At 35.6% G+C, this 6,850-nt stretch overlaps 1 pseudogene; it reads right to left on the bottom strand.

Moving 5' to 3' along the window:
• Positions 1–6,057: 6,057 nt before the first annotated feature.
• LOC111815262 lies at positions 6,058–6,223 on the bottom strand (annotated as a pseudogene).
• Between the last annotated feature and the right edge of the window lie 627 nt (positions 6,224–6,850).

Here is a 6,850-nt window from a genome sequence, read left to right as displayed (position 1 = left end):
ATTTATTGCAGTATCAGGGATTGAACTCAGGATCTTGCGCTTGCCAGGCAAGCGCTTATTCTGCTGAGCTATCTCCCTGGGTCCTAAAATTATTTTAAATAACTTTTCAAGATGTTTTCTTAAACTCTTATAGGGTGATGAGAAAAAAGTATATTTAAATGATTAAATTGGATTAACTTTAGTCAGATATTCTAAGCCCTGTTGGTGATCTCTGTTAATATTCAAAGACTTTTCAATAAAATAAGATCCCAGGTGTTGACTCTGAAGTATTTTCTGTGCAATTTGTTCTTTGTTCAGGAACTCTCTGCTTACCTCTATGTCTTCAAGATTTGTATTTTCTCCTTAAGTAGACTTAGTGTTCTTTTTACTATTTTAATTCATTTTAATGAGAAAAAAAGATAAAATAGCAATGAAACAGTTTCAAAACAGGTTAGTAAGATGGTACAATAGGGGCAGGAGAGATAGCTCAGTAGAATAAGTGCTTGCTTAGCAAAGGCAAGGGCCTGAGTTCAATTCCTGCTTCCAAAAAAACCAAAAGGTTACAATAATTAATACATTGTATATTGCTTTTGTGATAGTTATTCAGAGGACAAGATGCAGACATGATATCTTGTCTAAACAATATTAATACAAGCTTTTATTCTCAATGAACTAAGAGAAAGTAGCTGTATATCTATCCTAACTCTGATATATATATATATATATATATATATATATATATATATATATATATATTCTTTTCTGGATGTTTAATGACTAAAGTTTGCAGACCAAAAATTAGAGAAATAGAGGGGCTACAAGGATAGTCAATATTTTGGCCCAAACCCTTCAAGGTCAGTGAGGACTCAGGACTTAAGAGAACCTGTGCAGTGACATCATATAACTCAGTGGTGTTTCAAATTTTCTGATCAAGAAGAGTACAAGGCCACAGAGGAAAGTGATCTACAATGTAGAGTGTGCCTAAGAAGAGTCAACTTGAGAGAAAATTCTCTCAGGCTTTCATAGAGAGCAAAGTGGTCAAGCAATGGCCATAACTCATTCAGATGGCTGACACTGACAAAAAATCTACAAAGTGCTTTATCTTGGTATTAACCATCTAGCAGAAAAGTATAACCACGAGGTATAAAAAGTAATGCCATATTAATTTGCTGAGCTGTAAAAGGCTCAAGTGATTTTGTTTTTAATGTTTAAGACTTATCCATTGTGACTTCGGTTTAATTCATTGTGATAGACATAGGTCTAATTCTAGCATTTGGTATATTGGAATCTAATCTTTCCAGCACCATTTGTTCAAGAGGTTATCTTTCTTCCAGTGAACATGGGACAACAGTGATGAGGGAAAGGGAAGAAAAATGAACAAATGAACAAAAGAAAGAAGCAACAAAGAAATATATATGTATCTATACAGGATAGTTCAGATAAATATACTATTGATTTCTTCTGGTCTATTGAAAGGAATAATTAATGCTTAATTTTTTTCTTTTTTAATTTTGACTAATTTTTTGTGCTTGTATATGGTAATCTGATGAACTGATTTAAAGACATCAATACGCAAAATAAAAGTCATTGTTGAATTCCTATCATTTTGGTTAGTAAAATTCTGTAATTTTCTAATTAATTTTATTGAGAAGCAAAAAGCAATGAGACAGTTTCAAAACAGGTTAGTAGGACAGTTACAATAAATAACACATTGCACATTGTTGTCTTCATAGAGTTATTCATAGTACAAGATGCAGACTTGATGTACTGTGCAAACACTACCATTAAAAAGCTCTCCTCTCACTGAACCAAGAGAAAGCAGGTATCTCTATCGTAACTATTTCATATATATATATATATATATATATATCACTACAAAATGGTCCCTCATTTATATTCCCCTTTTTTGTTCAGTTCTGTCAGTGATGGGTATTCCATTGCCATTTAGATATTGTAGTTATGTGAACTCAGCAAAATAATCCAATATAGTCAAGCAGTTCGTAATAGTAGTGGGTTTTCCATAAGACTGGCCATGGCAGAAGTTGTTGACTTGAGTCTTTTCCAGCTCAGCATATTAATATGGCTTTACTTTTTATACTTTTCTGCTGGATTGTTAAGACCAAGATAAAGCAAGACCTATATAACAAAAAATGTAACTTCTTTAGCTGACAAGGTTGGTCAGTCTCCTCAGGATTTACTCTGAAACCCTGTACCTCAGTTTGTAGATCCTTTGTCAGCGTCAGCCATGTGGATGAGTCACGGCCATTGCTTGGCCAATTTGCTCTCTGTGAAAGCCTGAGAGAATGTTTTCTGTCCATGTGTATTATGCATCGTTGATCAGTTTCCTCTGTTAACATATCAATACTTGATGGAAAAAACCTATTTTATGTTATATCTAAGATGTTTGTAATTTTTTCTATTTTTTATTCAATTTTAAAAGGGAGGGGGAGGAAAACCTCAGTCTTCAATTTGGGAAACTGTCTTGTTTGAAGATCACCTTCTCCTCTCAAAGCTTTCTCCCTCACGTGACACTGTAAATAGGATATCATGTCTGCCTCTTTTACAACAAATAACCACTAGGAAGACAGTATGCAATGTGTTAATTATTGAAAGTGCCCTACTAATTTGATTTGAAACTATCTCATTGCTATTTGCCTCTCAATGAAATTATGGGGAAAAAAACCAAGAAAATGTGCCAAAAAAGATGGTGAATTTCTTGAATACAGATAAAAGAAGTTGAAAATATTTGGGAGAGAGGTAGGTTGGCCATGGAAGACCTGACATGCACAGTACCATTAGTGATTAGGTACTTGTGAGGTACAAGTCACAGGCAACAGCTCTAGGAAGTGCTTTCAGGTACGAAATAGAAGTGACTACAGAGATCCAAAGATGGAGATAAATGTGGCTAGTTGGAAGGAGAGCAAGACAGCCATAATAACAGGAAGTAGTACTTGGAGGGTTCTGAATGAACTGAAAGGCCCAGAGAGACCAGATCGACAAGACTTAGCATTCGTCAGTTTGTGCATCAGTTCCATGTCTGACATATTTTTAAAAACCATATCTGTTTATCAAGAACTTACTATAGGGAGAATAAAAGATGAACCCAGTTGAGAAGTTCATGACCACAGATGGTTGGTGCAGACGTGGTTCTATGTGGGACATAATTGATGGTAGAGATGAAGGGGCCTGCTGGTGGGATGAATGTGTGAATTTTGCATCGATATTGGCGAGAAGTGAAGGAAAGAATGCAAAATTTGATATCGATGCAAAATTCACACATTCTGAGTTATATACTCAGATAAGGAAGAGTGGCAATTGGAAGTAGGTGGTATCAACAGTTTACTTTTTGAAATAAAATGTAAGTGCTCTTTAGACATCTATGGGATTCTCCTACTTAGGCAGTAATATAAATTGTAAGAATCTCAGGTTTGAGGTTGGGCTATGAAAATAAAAAGGGACCCGTGAGCAGAGAGATGGAAGGCATTTCACTTGAGAGGATTTGATTAACCATGCCCTGAGTATAGACAGAAGTCCTAGGATTGAACCCAGAAGTCCTCTGCCATTGTTGAGAAAGACACAGGAACAGAACCTGAGGAAGGGCAGCCAGTCTAGAAGAAGATCTAGAGAGTCTATGTCTGAGAAGTGAAGGAAAGAAGGTAGTTCAAGATGAAGGAAGAAATCAATCCTATCAAACCCTCAGCAAGGGCAAGTTGTCACCTTGATGAAGAATCTTTTAGTGGACTGGAGAAGAGGACATTCTGATTGAAGAGATTAAAGAGAGAGTGGGGAGAACTTCTACTTAAGTACATTTATCTCCCCACTTTCCCAAAACACTACTAAAATGTGTGTAATGGAATTTTTTAAGAGACATAAACTACAAGGACAAAGAATGTAGAAAAGGAGACAAAGAAACCCAAAGTCAACAAAATTTTATCATCTGGTGACAACTAGAGAAGTACTGATTCAGCAGAGTGACAGGACTGAAATTGAACCTCACACTCAGGATCCCCGGAAAGGGAAATATATTTTCATGTAAACTCTAAAGAAGGTTAGAATTTTTTTTTTTTTGAAGAGACAAAAAACAAACCAATACAGAATTTCAGAACAAGACTATAGGAAATTAAGATTATTATATGTATATTGTTATCTTTAAAGTAATTGCTCAGGTTTTTAGGTACAAACATGTAAAATCAATCAGTGTAAGCACTAGCTTCCTTTTGATGGACTAATAAAAATTAGTAGTACAATTATCTTAGCTATCATACAGATAGATAGATAGATAGATAGATAGATAGATAGATAGATAGATAGATGATAGATAGAGATATATTCTTTCCTGTTTTCCTCCTTGCCCCCCTCCCAGTTTTTTTTTTTTCCTTTGAAGCAGTTTCTTTCTCTTCTGCTATATCTATTGTGTCTTTTGGATCTTATTTATTCTTTCAGTTTTTTATACTAGGGAGAGAATATGTAAAATAAAAAAAATAAAAGAAGTTTAGAAATTGGGGAATCAGTTTGTGTAGATAGCAGGGTTGAGATGGGCTTAAAAATAAGAGGAATAACAGAGTTTTCTCTTTTTAATGACTGCCACATGGCTGGCAAGAGGACACATTTCAGAACTCGAGAAAGGTAGACACCACTGAGGGCTGCTGTCTAGATACTTACTGAAACAAATTTTTCCAAAGTTCTTTAAAGAATTATAAGACTTCCCATACTCTATTTCTCTACCTGTTTCTCTGCTTTTCTTTGCAGACATAGGACTACCAGGCTGGTAACAATGCCATTCCTCACTTAATAAGTCTAAAAAATCTCACCTTTCAGTTTTGAGGCTTGCGATCCTGTTGCAAGAACACATTTGATTTGTTAATCTCCTCGTCACTGGAATCATGCAGTTTTCTGAAACCAGTAATGAAATACCCTTCTGGTTGCTTCCTGAAAGCAATATTTGAAAAAGCTCACCTTCAAATTCTCTGCAAAGATCTCTGCTGAAGGACACGAATGAAGAAACAAAACAAAATGAAGCCAAAACAAAAAAGAAAAACACATTTGAAATCTCTTCATTCTTATGTATTTTGAACTTTAAATGGAATTGTATATCAAGACTCCGATGTCACTAGCACACTTGTAACCAGTCATTGCTACTTTTAAATTATCAGGCACATCTTATCCTTTGTGTCTTTACATACGATCAGTGTGATATTGAGCCAAGTAGGTACTTCCAGTGTGAAAACATATGGCCCAGTACGATGAATATAGGATCTGACAAGCCACCACTTACATCTAGGAATTTAATGATATTTGATGACAAAGTAAAAAAAGAAATTCTCAGGTTTCCGAATCATTGCTTAGATTCAAGGAGGCAGGGGTCCCACTGCTTTGTCACATTTTCTGCGCATCATTATCAAACTCATATATCAGCTGTGCTTCTCAACTAAATTGTTACAGGACAGCGTCAGGATCAACCACAGAATGTTGCATGCCCCTCCTGGAGGCCAGCAGGCAAAGCACACAGAACATCTCGAGTCTCCAGGCTAACGCAGCCATCGACAAAACCAGCCACTGTCTCTGTCATCTGAATCATTCTATCTATAATTGATATATAATTATATTTTGTTAAAGTTAATACTATATTTTGTTAAGGAATGGTTTTATTAAAAGTTTTCTACCTGACAGAGCTACAGTTAAGAGTTGTACATAGACCTTATATGGAAATCTGAAGATTCCATTCACTCTAATATTTTTCTAGTAATTTTGAGGAAGTCATCAATCTTTAGAAACTTATTCTGACTTAAAATGGAATTCTGCCTCTGGGATCACGCAAAAATGGTTGTAAAATCAAGTGTGACAATGTTATAAAAAATAACATTTTGTTGCTTTTTCTTACTTCTACCTCATTTATTTGTCACTCATCTTATCTGCTGTTTTTGCACAAGAAAAATATTTGCACTTACCTTGCGTTGCATATAAAATTGTCATAGGACACCATCAGAATTATGACACACCCATTAATTCATTCAAATAGATATATTTTGCATACCTTGAATCACATATCACAGCTTCTATCTTTATTCAAACTACTGGAAATATTCACGACACAAGGTAAATGTAAACTGGGGCCAGTCCTTCAACTGGTAGTAGACCCTGGGTTGGGACTTGGTGCTCTGCTGCTCCCAGAGAACACCACTTACTCTTGACCTGATAAGAACAGATACTATACTTGATCTTAGCCAAAAGGCCGAGAAGTGATCCTCACTTACTCTTGAAAGGAAAAACTGAACACAATGAGAGGTAAGTGCAGAACAGTGTGGGATAGGAGCAGCGTTCAAGATGGCACAGAATATGCTCTAACTCAATACCAGGAAAACCGAATGCGGAGATACTGTTTTCAATACACTTGTATTAGAAGTTTGGCAGCAGCATATTCATTATAGATGAAAAGTCATAACATGTATCACATCATTCTAAAAATAAGTTCCGTATGAATCCTTTGTGCACATGTTTAGTAACAACATTAACAGGGAATTTATCAATTTGTAGTGTAATCAGGAAGCACAGAGACTTTTTCCGTGTAGTTGAAGCGCTAGAGATAACAAAAAGATTGCACTCACAGTACAAAAGGACAAGGACCCCATTTGTTTGTTTATTATTGACTTCCTTCTCTCCACAATGAAGGGAGCTTTTCAGACACAACAAAACACCACTGACATTTTGTAAATCTAGTAATCACAAACACCTTGTTAGGATCTTACCGACAAAAGTGGATTAGCAAATATCAGTGGAACAGGCCCCAGTTTTGAATATCTTTAGAAATTCAGAATCTTTATTATCTTCAAGTTTCAAACACATAGTCCAGTCTTGTGCAGGCAGCCTTGTT

The sequence above is a fragment of the Octodon degus genome, unplaced genomic scaffold, assembly GCF_000260255.1.
Source record: "Octodon degus isolate 3935 unplaced genomic scaffold, OctDeg1.0 scaffold00013, whole genome shotgun sequence".
In the NCBI taxonomy this organism is placed as follows: Eukaryota; Metazoa; Chordata; class Mammalia; order Rodentia; family Octodontidae; genus Octodon; species Octodon degus.
This window is presented reverse-complemented; position numbering and strand designations above follow the sequence as displayed.